The 20,035-nt window shown below is 38.6% G+C and overlaps 1 protein-coding gene across 7 annotated transcripts in view; it reads left to right on the top strand.

Moving 5' to 3' along the window:
- LOC140149264 (protein kinase C delta type-like) overlaps positions 1–20,035 on the top strand; it is a 285,297-nt gene that overhangs the window by 178,695 nt on the left and 86,567 nt on the right. Inside the window, exon 1 of one of the 7 annotated variants that reach the window (XM_072171517.1) lies at positions 11,392–11,403. The exons of 5 other annotated variants lie outside the window; for them this stretch is intronic. The gene's annotated coding sequence lies outside the window, so the exon portion shown is untranslated. Of the gene's footprint in view, positions 1–11,391; positions 11,404–12,027; positions 12,146–20,035 lie in introns of those variants that run through there. One more of the 7 variants, XM_072171514.1, reaches the window with a different exon arrangement.

The raw sequence follows: 20,035 nt of genomic DNA, 5'->3' as shown, positions 1-20,035 counted from the left end.
AATAAAATCCCTGTTTAGGGTATTGTTTTAGCCAAGGGTTAAATCCTTGTTTAGGGTGCTTTTCAAAAGTTGATTATCGCGGATGGTGTACAGGCCACAATGGGAGTGACCCCGGCAAATGGTTGATGGTGAAATTTGGCAAAATAATGCAAATGTAGTGACATGTTGATGCCTCTAATGCATGAATGAGATCCACAGGGGGAGTGCATTAAAGCATGTTTCGCATATAATAATTTGTGCAATTTTCAGGCAAAAAGTGATACACATTTATTAACCTACATTGTATTTCATACACAAGAAAAAATCGAGTGATTTTTACTACAACAAAATTGTCACTTAAATGTTGGAAAATACAAGCAAATATAACTGCATCAGTTCGGAATAAAAACAAAACATATCCAAAAGCACTGCATAGTATGTGGAGTGCGGGCCCGTGCATTATACACATGGATACACACCTTGCATTTTTTAAACATTTGCTATAAATTGGTTTTCACTATCTACATGTAAGAGTGTATAATGTGAACAAGGAAGCATCATGCAATAAGGTATTAGTAGTGGACTATATATCAAACTAACATGAAACTTAACAGCAATGTCACATTCATCTTGTCATGAATAATAGTAAATTAACACAAAAGACACAATAAAAACTGTTTTGTACACCTTGGTTAGGGAATTTCAAGTTGACACACAGTGAATGTGCTGAAGGTTTATAGCCCTAGAATCAAATGTTACATGGAAAGTGAATCTCATGTGCGATCTTGATCTCACAGACCTACTTTTGAGCATCTTGTTTTTGTAGTATCCATCCATAGCTCTTTTTAAAGGGGCAGACTTTTCTAACAACTTAAAACAGTCTAGTTCAATGTTCTAACTTGTGCTTGTCACAGAAGAAAGGCAGATGAGGCTCAAATTAATGCAGTGTCGTCTTGGAAGCTGACATAACAAACAATGTTTGTATTGAGAAAAAATAGAATAGAATGTGCACTTGTCAGGTTAATTTTCCATGAAAATTCATGTATGTTGGTTGTCTATATTATATGACAAAACAAGTCATTTGGAGCCTCTGTATTCACTTTTGGTGTTGCTCAAATATGGTTTGGGTTAACTAAACTATTATGTAGGTTAAGATATAATTACAGAATAGGATTAGGGTTAAGATTGGAGTCATGGAGTGGCATCTTATAACATGACAAATTAGCATCAACTGGTGAGATCAAAGAGAAGTAAATTAATACTACACTCACAAAAGCTTGCATTTGGCTAGAGTTTAGTATATTATGTTACACTTATGCAACACTCATCATTTAAAGTCATCACACACTTGCGCATACAGTCACATTTGAAGTACTTCCCATGCATTACCTGCAAGCTGTAATGGAAACAGTTCTTCAAGGAGGCTTGATTTTGTAAGTTATGATATTTCTGGATAAATATAAGAATTCTTCTCTTGGGAAGACCAGGGACATATATGCAAGTCAAATTCAAGGCGAGTAAATGATTGTCAGTTTGATCCATACTATTTGCTTAAGATAAGAGAGATAATGTGCCTTACGGGATTCTATGAATTAGTATCTTCATTTCAACCCGGGATTTCAACCATGAAAAAAACATGATACAAGAGCTGATGGAGTGATGCTGAAAACAATTATAGGAAATTATTTGAAAATAAACCAAACTGAGTCTTTGTAAGTTGTGTACTACCAGGTTCCTATCGCGGCTGCCTGCACAGGCACACTCGCCAAGCAGCACTAGGAGTGTACCAGTGCAGTACCACTCTGGGTAGGTCCAGTACAGTAGCATAATGGTACTGAGTGTAGTTGTCAGGTACCTCAGCGATGGCGTACTTGTGCAGACAGCCGCAAATAGGAATCTTATAGTGTACTTGGCACTGTTTCCAGAAATGGAGGATGTGTGTTAAATTAATGTAAATGTTAACACATTTGAATCTTGAGTGAACTGATTTCTGAGAAGTGTTTTTGACGAAGGGGCACATACATATGCAAGTTAGCATTAGAACATGTGAAAACCCACAGAGAGATTCACATTTCAAATAATTGCTGCCTAGAGACCACTGTTTTTGCATGGGATATAATTGCATGGAACAAGCAATAAGTAGTGGAAGTGCAATATATGGAATAGAGATAATGCTACACATCTGTGTCAATTTCCCATCATCATGCCTTACTTTACTTACCTATTTCTATTTAATACGATCTTTGTTTTCTGTATTTGGTGTGTAAATGTGAACAGCTGGCATTAGAGGAATCAACTTGAAATGGTAATTGATAATGTACTTGGGATGTACACATGTTGCTTCATATCACAAAAGGTTTATTCACTGTAACTGATGCGGTCTGTTGATTAGTATTTCTTTTCCGTAAAATGCTTTTACTGTCAAATATGGCCCCTTTAATTTTTTTAAGAAAATTGGAATTTACTACCAGCACCAATGCGTGTTACTCCTTCTGTCGTGCTATATATGGCATGGTCCTTTGATGTGTGTGTATAATCGTCCCTCACGCCATGTACGTACATTTAGCGCGTAATGAGTCCCCTGCATTTTGTCGGAAACTGTTCGCCAAATAGCGGCGAAAAGGCGGATAACGGTCAGTTTCCATTGCACGTTATTTACCTGTAAACACTCGATGAACAGCGTCAATTGACACACCTTTAAAGTTTGCCGGCGAAAGGTCGTGCACTGGGGTCAATCCCCGGGTCAATCGCAAAGCATTGTGGATTTTAATATATTGTAGTATTTTCTTAATTGTTTGGCTAAAAATGAGGTAGCAAACATGAGAAAAGAAGACTGAAGAATAATGTTTTTTTATTAGCGTTTTCATTCGTTCTCGTACATCAAAGTTCGCCATTGGGAAATCCCCCTCAGTGATATCGACGTGAGTACTCAGTATTGTTGCGCACAAAAAAAAATAGGTCTTAGAATTCAATCTTTCACAGTTTAATTTCAGTTAATTCTTTTTAGCGAATAGTAATTTAATATCAACAACATAATATTAAATTCATTAAATCTTTCTAATTTTCTGAAGCACACACCGCCGCGTATCCGAGTTGATTTCTTTTTTTTTCTCGCATGCACAGCTGGATTCATCCGCTGATGTTGTTGTTGTTGTTTTATTTCATGGCTTTTACTAGGGTCATAAATCATAACTCATGTTAAATATTTAGCATATATATAATGCAGGGATAATGCATTATGAATATTTCTTCCATTTACTTTATTTATAGCAAGTGAGTCAAATATTTGTATGTGATTAGGTCTAAGAATTTTTGCGAACGGAATGGTATAAGGTCAATTTCGCGACTCAACTTCCGTTTTCTTCCCTGTATGCGCATTCAATCGGAACGGGTGAGTTTCTATTAGCGTTTATCGGTAAGCGCCCCGCTTATTTTCCTTCCTCAAGAAGGAAAACGTTATCGTAAAAACTCACCCCTGTTTACCGGTAAATAGCGGGGAAGGTCAGTTTCTATTGAGCAGAAATAATCCCTTTACCGTCTTTTTACCGGTAAACAGTCCCAATAGAAACACGCCTTTTGTTATGAACATCGCAAAATCTTGGATTTTGAGAAAACTACAGCACCTAAAGTCTTGATTTTTGCATGGTGTCTTAGTTTACTAAAGTACATTATAATCGTGTAAAAAGCAGAATTAAAAAAAAATTGAGGACGTCCTCCTCAGCAAAAGTTACAATATGGCTTTAAGTATTTGTCAGAGCTTAAGGGATGGGTTTATATGTGTGTAAATGGAGGAGAAATGGGAGGATTTTGGCATGTTTGCTGTGATTGTTTGCCTAGCAATATTGATCACAAGTACACAATTGATGGTGCATATCAAGGACCAAACTCTATAGTTTTATATTTGAGCACGATCACTTCTGTAAGGTCATGGGAAATTATGTAAATCGGCTTTTATATTTGATGTTGCATATCGACTCCCGCACTTTTTTTTTGTACCCAGTATTTCACAAAGTCCCTGTACTCTGATGACCCTATGACTTTTTGCTGGTATGTTGAGCACTTTAAACAATTAATTATAGTACTTACCTCCTACTTTAGGAACATGCGTATGCCTCAATGTATGTCGACCATGTCAACAACCCAGTGTAGTTTTACATGGTTGGAAAAGTCTATTTCCTTTCGCTATTTTGCCAATCATAATTCATAAATTGTCTAACTTTTGTGACAAAAAAGAGTTTTGCAACTATTCCGCCAGCAAGGAAACACATATTTATGTGTATCCAGTGCGTACTTTACGCTTTTTTAGATCAGTTTATTGTCAAGTTGTGCCTCTATACGCCATATTTACGGAATTGATGATACGAGCTGATATGGAATTTTGAACCCAAATTTCTTGAAATATACATTACCTTTTTAACTTCTCGCCACTTAAATTGGATTCATAAGAAGGTCAAATACAAGCCTTCCATTATGGCTGGTATCATCATCTCGATTGGTGTCTTGTGTTAGTATTATTCCATATTTTGCTGGTAGAAGTTCAATGAAACCCTCCATAATTCACGACTACTGTCACTTGTGTTATAAACTCGATGTGTTTACTACATTGTCGCTCGGGTCCGCGACTAATCGCAGGGACCGGTCTATCATTAGCTATTCTATACACTTTTCAATAGCCTTATTGTGATGTGTTGGAGTTTTAAAAGCCGAGCCATGAACAAAATATAATGCGAGCACCCGGGGGCATCAACTTTAGAGGTGACGGTATGTGCCTGTCAATATATGCCCCTCTTTGAAGCCGACTATACCCGATGACCAGGCACCTTCAGTTTTCAAAATATTATACCCAATGACCCCTTTTTCATTTTGATTGTACATAATGACCCTTTTTTTTTATAAAAAAAACCCCAACGTTTTGTACTGATATCGCGACGCTTGTAGGCACATATACCCATCAATTCTAAAGTTGAGTGCCCCGGGCGATGCATACTGCGGGCCAATGAACAATGAGATAGTGGCTTTTCTGATATTGCTTTGAGGAACTGTTGAAGTATAAATCAGCCAACGAGTAGGTGTGTCCAAATTGCACATCTTGAATTGAGACCAAGACATGCTGTTATTTCAATTGTTATACCGTTCCGGTTGGTTTATTGCCTACCATTTCCTATACGAGATGGAGTTCTAAGGTGACAGAGGGACAGGTCTGCAATTCGATTCCACAACCATTCATACCTTTCATCTGTTTTATTGTATTATCGTGCTAATTGTTCCGTGGTACCTTACGGGTACCTGAATTTTATTTGAATGAAGATGACTCTGTCATGCTCGACGTCATATTGCATAATTTCTATACAGTATATGCAATAAACCAACCAGAACAGTATAACAATTGAAATAATAGGCAGTTCTAAGATAGGTTAAGAAGAATATAACGTCACAATTCTGTATTATTATTCAAGGTTGTAACGTGTGTCTATGCTGTCATGTAGGCCTACCTGGCAACAGACACGCCCGGTACAAACAGATGAAATTTGTAGAAAAGCGTGATTATGACAAAAACATTAAAAATGATACTTTGAGGTATTGTTTTTTTAATTTTTGTATGGCAGATCATACATACACATGTGCTGAGGTCAAAAAGGTAAACATTTTGTTTTTGACCCCTGACTCACCTGTCATTCCAAACAACCCCTTAAAGCACCTTCTAACTGGACTCATCCAAATGTTGAGAACATGATCAATGATCAAAGCAAACAGATATAGTAAGGGTAGATGATGAGTACTGCTGCAAATTATTATGATTGCCTGGATGCTTTCCCCAGTCATTGGCCCTTTGCTTGTAATATCCTTTAGGCCAAAAAAAAAAAAAAAAAAAAAAGTGTTTGTTTGCCCAGACATGGGGTAGAAAGGAGTGGGTCGGTAGGTCGATTTCTTTTTTTTTTTTTTTTTTTTTTTTTTTAGATGTGTACATGTGTTGCAGCAAGTGGTGTAAGAGAAAATATATGACATTCAGCCTTACATTTTGTACTTGTGTCAAACTTTAATTAAATACGCGTTCATTAACCTATTTGAATAGTATTTCCTACACAAGAAGAAAAAAACATGTGATTTTTTGATGTTTTTATAACAAAACTATCACTAAAAATGTTGGAAATAGAACCCAATATAAATGCATCAACCCGCCCAAAAAGCATGCGAAAAAAAAATGAAAGCACTGCGCGTAGTACGCGGATTGCACATTATATACAATCAATGTACTCTGCATACTTTTCTAACCGTATTTCTGAATGGCTGCTTTGATCTATGAATGTATTTCAACCTTACCATATAGGCCTAAAGTTTAACCTCTTTGGTAACAAAATCGGGCTGGAGTACAAAATCCCAGACTATCATACCTGTACATGATGTGCTTGGTTCTCTATATTGATGCTGATTGATGGCAAAATATTGTTGGCATGGTGTCATTTGGCATTTTTATGGGGAAAAAACATCATTTTCTTTATTTTTATATCATTTAAAAAAAAATTTTAAAAAAGTGTATGATGTTTTTTGAATTTTTGGGTCGGTCGTGTCTGGGCAAACAAACACTTTTTTTTTTTTTTTTTGGCCTTATTGACTATTTATTTAGAAATAGTTGCACTGTAGGGTATTCCAGCATCATCATGCCCACACACGCATGCCACCACAATCAGACAAGCAAGCGGTAAAGCTGTCTTTACAAATCATTACCGCTAATAATCGGTGGGCATGTCACCCTGTGAAGCAAATCATGTCATCTTTTTGAATTCATATTTCCGCTCTATCAGCAATGTTATTGGAGCGTTAATATCTACAACATTTTGTCAGTGTCTATGCAAACACCTTTGCTGTTAGCCCGGGAGGGACAGGGTAGGGAAAAAGGAAGTTCTTGGTTAGGTCTGTTAGCATTGACTGTCTTCAGGGATAATAGTGATGATTAATCTTCATATGTCTCCCTCATACCAGCAAATTGAACCTGGGTTATGTATACAGGCACTTGTCATGATGATTTGATTGTTGGGAAGATAAATATGATGTTATACTCCTTAACAACCAGTTGTCTGGACTGATACTTGGTTATTAAATGTTTGCTGGCTTTCTATTGCTTCTGGGTTACATTGTACTTGAGACATGGGTCTGAGTCAAGTCATATGAACCTGACTATTGATTTACTTGTACGAGAGTGCCTCCTTAAATGAAACTAATATAGAGGTCTTAACATTTGAGAAACAATGGAGTATAGATCCAAATGCTTTGCACAGAGACGTATTGACTTAAATGCCTATCTCAGGAGAGATTGCTGAAAACATTCTACTCGTCATGTATAGAGCTTCATTTTTGACTTGCAGAAGATCTAGGATCAAGCAATAATGTACAATCTTTTTAAATGATTTTTTTCCAAACCGGCGATTTTTTGGCATATTTGTAATGTTTACACTTGTCCCAACTTAACCTTCATTGGAATCAGTCAAATTTGTTGTGTTTGTACATTTAGACAACAGCAATATTGAATTAATATCTTAATTAAGACATTAAATCACCATATAGCTCGACAGTTAAGATACCAAGATAGTGGTTTTTTAAAATTATTTTAAAATTTTAATTTATTTCAGCTTAAAATGACCATAAAATAGTTTTTGGCAAAGATTACATTTAATACAATTTGCTCAAAATTGTATATTCTGTTATTGATGTATATCGCGGGTTGAGAGCTGGAAAGCCTTTACTCACAAAGGAGTTTTTTGGGAGTTCAGGCTTTCTGGTTCTCAACCCTTGATATATCTGAATAAATTTCAAATATGTACTCGGCAAGAAAATTAACTTTGCCCTGAATGAATGCATGTGTTCCAGCCACTAACAATCAAACAGAACAGATTACTTTTTTATTTCTTATCTATTGTGCTTTCAAAAAGTTTTCTTTGACATGTTCAGAAAAGAATTCCAGTTGAGTAACCTTTTATGGACTGCAAGGGTTTGTGACATCAAAAAGTGTAAAGAAATAAATAGGGTCCACAACTTCCCCCTCTAAATACTTTTTAAAATCGAATAATATCTGATCAAATGCAAACCTGTAAAAAAGGCATGTGTAGCCTTAATTGTTCTACAGATATGGACCAAATTATAGTGTCATTGCATTCAGTCACAATGGTTCATTATGTAAAAAAGAGACTGTTTTTGTTAAAAGTTGCATCTAGGTCCATAGAGTCAACTCTCAAACAATACAGTAGGCCAGGTCTATTTATATATGTGATTGTTAAAGAAAACCTGACTCCTATGGACTCAGGTGCAACTTTTAAAAGGCCTCTTTTCTTACACAATAAACCACTGTGACTGAACGCAATGATGTGTGACAATATAAATTGGTCCACATGTGTAAAAAAAATAGGGCTATACATACCTTTTTACATTTTTACACTTATTATTTAATAAGTATTAGGGGGAACTCATAAGTTGTGGACCCTATATTTCTAGTATCTTGTGTGTGACAATGGCCTTGATATTACAGCTTCTGTTAGTGTGGAAATGAATGGCTAATTTGTGTAATGAATTTCAATTACTATTTAAAATGAATTGCTTGTGACCTCCCCCCTTGGAACTGTTTCCATACTAATTAAATACTTCCCTTTAGGTCTCAATTAATTAGCCTACTGACCATATTAACAATAGTGAGGCATCTATTAATGACGTTCAATACATTGGCAAGTGATTGGACATTGTTTGGACACTTTTATGTGTGACATCTATTCCTGATAGACTTCAGCCAAGTTCAGGAACTAATGGTCACTTATAAATGTTTAGAGGGGCTCTAACTTTCAAAAGTTGAATTATTATGAGTTCATGATTTAAACATGTTATTCTGTATACAAATGTGCCCTGTGGTGTACAATATAATCATTCCCTGCTGATCCTCTCAGTAAGTCTATCAATAACGGTGTATGTTTCTAAATTGATATTTGTTAGTTCAGTTTAGTTTTATTTCTCATTACAGTGTACATATCAGAAAATATTCAATAGCATTATTAAACAAATATAACAGGTGTTTGTCCCAATTAATGTATCTTGAATAAGAATCTGTTATGCAAAATTGCAAATGTACCAAATATTTGTATCACTTTTCACAATTCAAATATTAAATTAATTTCAATAATGAGAAGTAGTGACTTGTCTATAGATTCACTTTGTCAAATTCCGAAATTTTGAAATGGAAATTAAAAAGTAAAGGATTTGGAAAAAATGGTTGCATTTCCTAATAACATGTCAACACATTACAAAGGATACAACATATGTTCAGGTGGTCCGATAAAATTTCAATTGAAGATACCATATGCTCTTAAACACACACAACATATTGCTTTATGAAAACCTATCAAAATAGCTCAACATGCTATAATTAATTTTAATCTTAACATTATTTTTATGCCTGCACCACGAAGCATACTGATAGAGTATGATGGCTTCTGCTGCTGTATATAGTTTTGTGTTATATGTTATCTGCACATTAATGAGCTTATTGCATATTTTGCTTGAAATTCCATTAATCCACTCTTAATAATAGCACCTAAACATAACAGCTGGTAAACTTCAAACTTGGTACATGTAGGATGATATAGTATGATGTCCTCTACTACTGTATAGTTTCTTGTCATTATCTGCATATTAATGAGCTTATTGCATATTTTGCCTGAAATTCCATTAATACACTCTAGCACCAAAACAGTTGGTAAACTTCAAACTTGGTAGGTTGATATAGTGTGATACAGTTATCATTTATATTAGTACTATTTCCTTATTAACTCATCAAAACCAATAAAGGTTATTTCTTGATTTCTTTATATTTACATTAAGCCTTGTTGTGGGGGTCATCTTAATTATGCAGTGCATATAATTCTTGTAATCGTACTGTGAGTGCGAGCACCAATAGTACAAATATCATTAGTTTGATATTGAGATATGATTATTTGATATATTGCACGTCCTAATTGGATTGAAAATATGTGCATGTAACCTTATGTGTCAGATGAAATATCAATATTATGTTCAGACACAGATTATAAAAGGAACTCTGTGGTTCAGATCTCCTTACATGTACTACCAGTAATTTTACAAAACGGCACCATTTATGATGTATGAATTTGATTGCAATTCATTTTGGAAACTAATGAAAATTAAATCTACATAAATAATAAAATGTTATTTTCTCCTAAAAATGGAGTGATTGCAACAATTTTACGCTGTGACTTTAACCCTAACGCTCCTGAATGTTACAAAATACTACTTGATATATGCGCTGTTCGTGCATGCATCCCACGTGGTGTGTTTCGCTGGCCAGCGAAGCCCAAGACCCGTGGCAAAGTGTCGCCGACCAAGTGCTTGGCATGCGAGGGGTCTCGGTTCAATCCCACCCAGAGCAAACAACTTCTTTCCTTCTTTTCTCTCTTTATTCTTTCCTTCTTTTCCCTTCCCGTCGCAAAAAGCCCTTAGGCGGTTAGGGTTAATCTCCAAGACCTAAATTAAATGTACATTTTTTTAATAATTGTTTGTATTTTCACATTGATGATTCCTAATAAATGCAAAACAAACACACCTGGGAAACAAACAAAATGCTGTTACCTTTGATCACTGTAATAGCAACACTGCAAACTGCATGTCTTCCTTGAATGTTGAAAAATTTCAATATGAACTTTTAAATCTAGTTGTACAGTTGTAGCTTTCACAAAAGTTTGAATTGGCAAGAATCAACCATTCACGGTTGTCAATTCTCATAAAATAGAAAAAAGAATAAATTTTGACTCTGCATACGTGTTAATAAAGTGTTGATTCTCTTGGTTGAGGTTGCTGGTGACAATCAAATCAGATTCTCACAGAATAAATTGAACTGTCCGAGGCCGGGTTTGTGCCGCATATAATATTTGACAGACATGTGTGATGCAGTAAACCATAAGACTTTGGACTTGTGTAATGTGTCTCTGCTGTGTATACAATTTGGTAAAATCAACAATATTTTCATATAGTTAATCACATGTTTAAAGTACATTAAAGTAACTTTTGCTCATTGGTCTTCTGTGTTTTCAGATAATTTTATTATAGGTATTTTACTCAATGGTGGCAAGGACAAAGCCATTAGTGTTATTATTTGTGGGTATTGTACTCAAATAATATTATTCATTCAAAGGTTGATTTTAACATGTTCCTTTTCAGGGGTGGGAAACCAAACAACAAAAGGAGTCAAACAAAACAAACAAAACAATAGACAATTGTGACTATGTCATCAAGGACTGTCTAACTTTCCATATTTTAAATATCAGGAAGACCAGCAAATCACACCATGTTGACTATATCTGATTAACCTTTCTGTTTCTGTGATCTATATTCAAGTAGCATTTTCACTCAATCAGACCAGGATCTATGGTCAGTCTTTATGTTCTTTTATTAGTTGTATTATGTATGACCTTACTAGAATAATGTTATATGCTATAAGGTTATCTCTTCACAAAGTTTAACTTATATATTAAAATTAAAAAAAAATAAAATTCTTGATCATGTTACTTTATAGTTATTTTTTTATAGTATACTTTACAGTTACAGCTTGCATCTTCTCAAATTTAATCCAACTTCACTGGTAATACACAAGAAAGGCATAAAATGTTTAAGATAAAAGAAATTTGTGAAAATTAAGAGGGTGTGAAAAGACAAATCAACCATGCAGAAAACTTACATACCACCAGGAAGACATGTGTAGCCTTTTCACTTCCTGGTTCAGTAGGTAGGGTTGAACAGTATCAGTTAATTCATTTTATGGGAAGTCAATATAATGAATACTTGGATGGCATATGAACACGCAGAAATGTATTAATTTATACAATTGAGCTTTATTAAGTGCATGATATTCTTCTGATACTGGGTGCAGTTGAGGCAGTGACGTGTGTTTTTATGGCATTTTATGGTTTGACAAGTCATTGATCTACCTGTGTAACCAGGATTTGTTTTTGGTGTGGTGTAGCTGAGTTCTGCTTCCTTGTGTTGTTGCTGTACTGATATCATTGCAGAGGACAGTTTTAAACTTTAATTTCTAACATTTCCATCCATATAATCAGGCTTAGATTACTCAGTACCGGTGGATTTATACATGTTTTGCAACTTTTATAAAATAGTGAGTATTTGATAACTTTTCACATCGTTTTCATCATTGTATATGTTGATAAGCTTTCTATGACATGTTTCACATCCTATCCATTTGTACAGCAATGTTAAAGAGAGCTATAGGTAACATTGTCTGTGATTGCACTGCTTGAAGTTTTAATCATGTTAACTTCATTATTTGTTGGTTCTCTCCTGGTTCTCAAAATCGATAACTAGGATCCTCTGAGCCAGTTTACATCAACAGTAGTGGTACTACAGGAGGATTTGCCCTTCCCTCATATTTCTCTTTCCCCCCAGACAAAAAAGTTTTTTTTAAGGCAAAAAAAACCCAAATTACAAAAATGCCCACTTTTTTGCGATAATTTTGTACAAAATTAATTCTGTTCAATTTAGAAAATGACCTTCCCCTTTATTTATTGGTGAATAGCGGGGAGAGATTACCTGTGAAATTGTCCTTTCCTTTTTGAGGAAGGAAAAAGCGGCGACATTTACTGGCAAACGGCAATAGAAACTCACTTCGTTCTGACAGAATGCACATAGGCCTACTAAGTACTATACTAGAAATTTGAATTGAATGAACACATCTTTCAACAGCGTATATCGCATATTTCAAACTACAACGCAAATGCACGACTATGGATACAATAAGTAAAATACTAATCAGTCACTAGTGAGTTGGCCCGGACAGTTGGCATGGTTTTGATTCACTTCCTCATTTATACGCCTGCACAGTCACACAGGCTGTAGTAGATCGCACAGTGTACACGATAAATCGTCATGCTATGTCAGGCTGTGTTTTCAAAACAAAATTGTCATTTTATTTGGTTACTTTCAACTGAATTTTGATGGAGTATGTGTAAAAAGAGATCAAAGAGATGACCAAGTGATTATTTCAGGAAGTCAATTTCTACCATTGTCCAGTGTAACTGAAAACACCTAGGCGTGTGCAATAATTCAAGCAACCTGTTGCCCAACAAGATAAATAATCATAAACATATTATTGTTAACAAGATGAATTAATTGCTGAATACCATCTAAACTCAACCCAGAAAGTATCAAAACGATTATAGATGGTCAGATATATATCGGGAACTGAAATATATAGTAAAAACTTGTTTAATGTATATAAAGCGCAGCTTTCTCCTGCGCATTTTGATACCTCTTTTGTTGCTCTACGATATCATTTATAATAATAGTAATAATAATAATAATAATAGCGACAAGGCACATATCCACTCAATTGGTCGAGTTATGGGCACTTGAGTGGCTTGAAGTCGGATTTTGAAAGTTGCACTTAGCTCCTATTCAAGCCAAATGCGTTCGTAGTGTACATACACACATACACACAAGGACAGTGATGGTGGGCACACCAAGTATTGAGATGTCAGCAGAAAGAGTTCATGAGATAAGTCAGAGATAAGTAAAGGGTAGCAAGTATTGAAGTTGGAAGTCGAAGGAGTAAAATAAAGTAAAGTTCATGGTTAAATAAACAGAGCACGTCGGTGTCCTTTGTCTTGATTTTGTGTGTGGGGGTGGGGGTGTGTGTACACGACGAATGCATTTGGCTTGAATAGGAGCTAAGTGCAACTTTCAAAATCCGACTTGAAGCCACTCAAGTGCCCTTAACCCGACCAAATGATATCGTAGAGCAACAAAAGAGGTATCAAAATACATTAAATAAGTTTTTGCTATATATTTCAGTTCCCGATATATATGAACATCTATAATCGTTTCGATACTTTCTGGGTTGAGTTTATTTATGTACCAGTAGTTCAGTCAGTCAGAATGATAACAGTAAAAGAAATCAAAAGAATGGTAACAATTTTGGCTTGCAGTCCTCCATGTAAAGTAAACGGATCTACAATTTACAGTACTTAAGGCAGCATAACATGTACTGTTCCTATATGTCTTGTCATAGAAAAGTTGTAACGCCAGTTGATTCATAGTTGTGTGCCCTTAAGGTGCACTGAGCCTGGATGGGCTCTCTCTCTCTCTGTCTCTGCACTCGTGAAAGCTACATGTGCCTGGTTGTGATTATCACATTAGATTAATCCCTAATCCTTTTATTGGCGTGGTGGCAGCGGTGGGATTCGAAACCAGTCATCTCTGAAGTCTCTCAGCTGACCTTCCTGACGAAATTGGTGGTCATCTTGAACCCTAAATGTGTGATCTTTCACAAGACTGTGAGCGACCAGTAAGCTTAAAACAGTAAGCTTAAGCCTGCAAGGCTGCATATTAGCTTTTATTCTGGTTCACATACACGAGTGTAAAAACAATCAGCAATGGCCACAACACATCGATGCGCCAAGCAATGGCCTCTAACAAAGAAACGAAACAATAAACTCATTTGAAAGCTGGAAACATAACCTCCAGTATACACTGTCATTAGACCCAAGCTTTTCTCCCTACTTGGTTGAAGGAGCGGTATGGGGCAAAAAGTCAAAAACTTCCCTCTTCGAGGTCTCACTAACGACGGTGAGGACATACAGGAAGCCCAAAGGAAAACAGCAGTCCAGAAAAATGCTGCATTGGAGCTTATGCTTGGACAAATAGCCAACTATTGTCCAATTATCTCACGAAATACTATACTCAAAAACTGCACCAGCCTGAAAACGATATGGCAAGCCATCCGTCTCCATTTTGGCTTCCAAACAACAGGTGGCCACTTCCTAGAGTTCAACAATATTACCCTTAGCCCTGATGAACGGCCAGAGGACTTGTACCAGCGTCTAGTAGCATTCACCGAAGACAACCTCATGCGTGAAGGAGGCGGCATCAGTCACCATGACCAAGTCATCGATGAAGATGAGGAGATTACGCCTACACTCGAAAACTTTGTAGTGTTAACGTGGTTGCGTCTTATAAACCCTGATCTGCCCCGATTAGTAAAGCAGCTGCACGGTACAGAGCTAAGATCCGCACCTTGGCTTCTATCAAAGCCGAAATTTCTCAAGCTCTGGATTCGCTCCTGGATGAGCTGAGCTCAAACGATGCTGCTCGCAGCATGCGCACTAGTAGTCAGCGTAGACCAATGCCTAAATTGAAAGCTAAGAAATCATTTGGTAAATCCTGCCCTCTGTGTGAGCAAGCTGGTCGGCATGACCATGCGCATTTCTTAAGCGAGTGCTCGTACCTCCCTGAAAAGGACAGAAAATACCTGGCCCGCGCTCGTCAGCTTAACATCATTGATGATTGTGACAGCGATTCAGATTTAGCATGCGCCTTTGTTGACCAATCTGACCTTAGTGCGCAGCCCAATGTTCAGACAGCGCTGCGAATTCATGTTGATCAGTCTCCTTATGTAGATGCATTCCACAAGCACCATGCGGTCCGCATCACCATTGACAGTGGATCCACTGGTAATCTCATTCGCGCAAACACTGTCCAACGATTAGGATGCCCCATTCATCAGAGTTCGCAGTCTGCCCGTCAAGCTGATGGGTCATCCCCTCTTAAGGTAGTTGGGGAAACAACCCTCACCTTTACTCGTGACAGACACTCCTTTGTCTTTAAAGGTCTAGTTGTTAGAGACCTTGACGAAGAAATCCTTGCAGGTATTCCCTTCATGAAATGCAATGATGTATAATTAAGCCCTGCTAAGAACCAAATCATCTTGACAGATGGTACAATTATCACTTATGGCGCCAACAAGAGCCCCAAATCCCAGCACACTGTTCGTCGTGCCCATATACTTCGTGGACCTTCTCAAAACACTACCATATGGCCAGGCTCATACGTTGAGGTAAATCTCCCTGCAGACATCGTTGAATCAGATGCTACTTTTGCCATTGAGCCCGTGTTGATACCCCGCTTTCGGTAGGTTCCTACCGCCCAAACAAGCCTGGCCCAAGCCTGATGTAATCACAAGTATTGCAGGCAGGGTTCGCATTCCCAACAATACTGGTGTGCCACTTGTCATCAGAAAGCATGAACATCTTGGCCAGATACACACTGTTTTTTCACCATCACTAACTTCTAAGCCATCACACACTGCTGCAGCAGCATCAGTCAGTGTCCCAAAGCCCAGTTCACCGGTTAACTACTCAGCTGCTGTTGCCCTTGACCCAGATGGTATACTTGGCACTTGTGAGCAATCCAACTTCCGCAGTCTTCTCGATGAGTACGATGAGGTTTTTGACCCTAGTTTCCCAGGTTACAATGGTGCTGTCGGCCCTTTCAAATCTGTGGTTAATATGGGACCGGTCCAACCCCCCAACGCAAAGGTCGTCTCCCATTGTATGCACAGGATAAACTCCAAGAGTTGCAATCAAAGTTTGATCAGCTTGAAAAAGCAGGCGTCTTTGCTAGACCTGAAGATGTCGGTGTGTGTGTCGAATACCTTAACCCGTCCTTTCTTGTCAAGAAGCCTAATGGAGGCTTTCGTCTGGTTACTGCATTTGCTGATGTCGGTAGATATAGCAAGCCACAACCCTCTCTAATGCCCAATGTGGACTCAACATTGCGTTCAATTGCCAAATGGAAGTATTTGATTGCCACTGACTTGACTAGTGCTTTCTACCAAATCCCTTTATCCCATGAGTCCATGAAATACTGTGGTGTCGCAACTCCCTTTCGTGGGGTGCGCGTGTATACACGGTGTGCCATGGGTATGCCAGGTTCTGAAACAGCCCTTGAGGAACTGATGTGTCGTGTCCTTGGTGACCTCTTAGAGAAAGGTGTCGTAGCAAAACTCGCTGATGACTTGTACTGTGGTGGTAATACTGTGGATGAACTTGTTGAGAATTGGCGTCAAGTTTTGCAAGCTTTGTCTAAGTCTGGAGTTACGTCTTTCTGCTTCCAAAACAGTCATTTGCCCCCAAAAGACAGTAATTCTGGGTTGGATTTGGTCAAATGGAACCCTTTGTGCTAGCCCCCATAGCATCGCCACACTTTCCAGCTGCTCGCCTCCAAGCAAAGTTGGTGGCATGCGGTCCTTCATCGGTGCATACAAGGTTCTGGCCCGTGTCATTCAGAATTGTGCCAGTCTGGTAGCCCCATTAGATGATGCTATTGCAGGGCACCAATCAACTGAAGAGCTTACATGGTCTGATAGTCTGCATACTGCTTTTCACAAGGCTCAAGCAGCACTGTCTTCCGCTAGGGCAGTCACACTTCCCCATCCCAATGATCAGCTTTGGATCATTACTGATGGATCCGTGAAGGAACATAGCATTGGGTCGACATTGTATATTTCCCGCAATGACAAACTCTTCCTCGCCGGGTTCTTCAGTGCTAAATTGCGTGATCGACAGCCAACATGGTTACCCTGCGAAATTGAGGCGCTGTCTATTTCTGCCTCCACCAAGCACTTCAGTCCCTATGTTATTCAGTCCAAACACAAGACATGTATCCTCACTGACAGCAAACCTTGTGTTCAGGCATATGAAAAGCTCTGCCGGGTGAGTTTTCAGCCAGTCCTCGCGTGTCCACATTCCTCTCCACTGTCAGTCGTTTCCAAGCATCTGTTCGTCATCTTGCAGGATCAGCTAACACCCCTCAGACTTTGCTAGTCGTAATGCCCCTGACTGCACTGAGCCCACTTGTCAAATATGCTCCTTTATCAAACGTGAAGAGGAAGCAACTGTCCTTCGTGTTTCCGCACATGACATTCTGTCCGGGAAAGCTAAGCTCCCCTTTGCCAGCAAAGCAGCCTGGCATGCTATTCAGCAGGAATGCCCAGATCTGCGACGAACACATGCTCATCTAGTTCAGGGCACTCGCCCTTCAAAGAAAGCTACTTCTGTCAAAGATGTGAAGCGCTATTTGCAGGTTGCATCTATCGCTAGAGATGGCCTACTTGTTGTTCGTCGTGATCAACTATTGTCCCCAACTCGCGATTGTATTGTTGTTCCCAGACAGGTCTTAAATGGTCTTCTCACTGCCCTGCACATCCAACTTGACCATCCCTCCAAACATCAGCTCAGTTTGGTGACCCAGCGTTACTTTTATGCTCTTGATATGGACAAGGCTATTGATCAAGTGACATCAACTTGTCACCAGTGTGCTTCTCTGTCCAATGCCCCTAAGACATTGATCGAGCAGTCCTCAAGTGACCCTCCCGATGCAGTTGGCATTTCTTTTGCAGCTGATATCCTGAAGCGTAGCCGCCAGCTAGTCCTTGTGCTGCGCGAAACCTCAACGTCCTACACAGCTTCTTGCATTGTCGAGAATGAACAACATGGCACGTTGCGTGATGCCCTGATTCAATTGTGCATTGAACTTCTTCCACTTGATGGCCCCCCTGCAGTCATTCGTACTGACCCAGCACCAGGGTTTGTTCGACTCGCCAATGACAAACTTCTCACACGTTACCATCTATCGGTTGAGATCGGTCGTATTAAAAATAATAACAAGAATCCTGTTGCTGAGAAAGCCATTCGTGAGCTTGAAGATGAGTTGCTCAGACAAGATTCTACAGGTGGTCCGGCTACATCATTATCACTTGCCATTGCTACTGCAGCCCTTAATACTCGCATCAGATCCCGAGGTCTTTCAGCCCGTGAGATGTGGTTTCAGCGAGACCAGTTTACCAATGAGCAGGTTCCTTTCACTGATTGTCAAATGATTCAGGCCCAGCATGCCTTGCGAAAAGCCAACCACCCACACAGTGCTCATTCAAAGGCCCCATTAGCCTCTGCCTCCCCAGCAGCAGCGTTGGAGGTTGGTGATCTTGTCTACCTCTACTCAGATCGCAAGAAATCTCATGCTAGAGATCGCTACTTAGTCACTACTATCGAAGGCCCATGGTGCAACATCCCAAATTTGTGGGTTCTCAGCTTCGAATACTTCTTATCGTATCAAGAAATCTGAGTGCTTTAAGGTCCAGTATTATCCTGACCTGGATTCTCGTCCCTTTCCCAAGTCGTCTCCACCCACCGAGGATTCCGAGTTTGTTGAAGTGGTCCCTGAATGTACTCCTCCAGAGCCTCCTTTCATACCTGGCGAGTTGTCCACACCTGCTTCTTGTGACCCCCTGCCCAGGAATGCTAATCACTCGCACCCCAGTTCTGAGTCAGATCCTCGCGATCCCTTGCGCGATAGCGGTCATAGCTCCAGCAATACCTCCGGTTTGGTTGCACAGTCTAATCCATGTACCGGTAACAGCAGTGAGGTTAGTGAAAGTATCCCCAAGCTAGTATGGTTGGCCCTGAGATCATGCCACCATTGCTCACACAAAGGCGTTCAGCGCCCTCACAAACTTCCTGAGCACCTGAAAGACTATGTGTTAAACTAAATGGACAGGTCACTGTGTACTATGACATTAATCCATCATCGGTGTCCTCCTATATGGTCACTTCATTGAACTTTGAACTGATTTACGTATGTCATTTGGAATTCTAAAGAAAACTCTGGAACTGAGCGTTTACTTCTTTGAACTTTGAACCATTTTACATTCATGTTGAATGTCAGTTTGTCATTGCAGACAAAAAGACTCTTGAACTGTTGATGTTATTGACTGTTGGCACATTGCCTATTTTGAGTGTTCTAACCAGCAGTGTCTTCATTCACATAAGCTGTTAGATTGGTTTCTGCAAGTCAGTTGTTAGTAGTAGTTGTTTAGTAGTGTTATCCTCACTTCCTTGTGAGGAAAGTGATCTTTTTTTTCTTAAAAACAAAACAAAAAGAGAGAAAGAGGTAGTTACGCCAGTTGATTCATAGTTGTGTGCCCTTAAGGTGCACTGAGCCTGGATGGGCTCTCTCTCTCTCTGTCTCTGCACTCGTGAAAGCTACATGTGCCTGGTTGTGATTATCACATTAGATTAATCCCTAATCCTTTTATTGGCGTAAGGGCATTGGTTTTGGTATTATACTGTCAAGCTTCCTTTCAGTATTACTCATATTTGTACTGTTTTCTGTTGTACAATTGTAATTGAGAGAACTGAACATTAAGTGTTTACTT

Source organism: Amphiura filiformis, chromosome 3 (genome assembly GCF_039555335.1).
Source record: "Amphiura filiformis chromosome 3, Afil_fr2py, whole genome shotgun sequence".
In the NCBI taxonomy this organism is placed as follows: Eukaryota; Metazoa; Echinodermata; class Ophiuroidea; order Amphilepidida; family Amphiuridae; genus Amphiura; species Amphiura filiformis.
The sequence above is the reverse complement of the archived record's forward strand: the minus strand, read 5'-3'. Positions and strand labels throughout refer to the sequence as shown.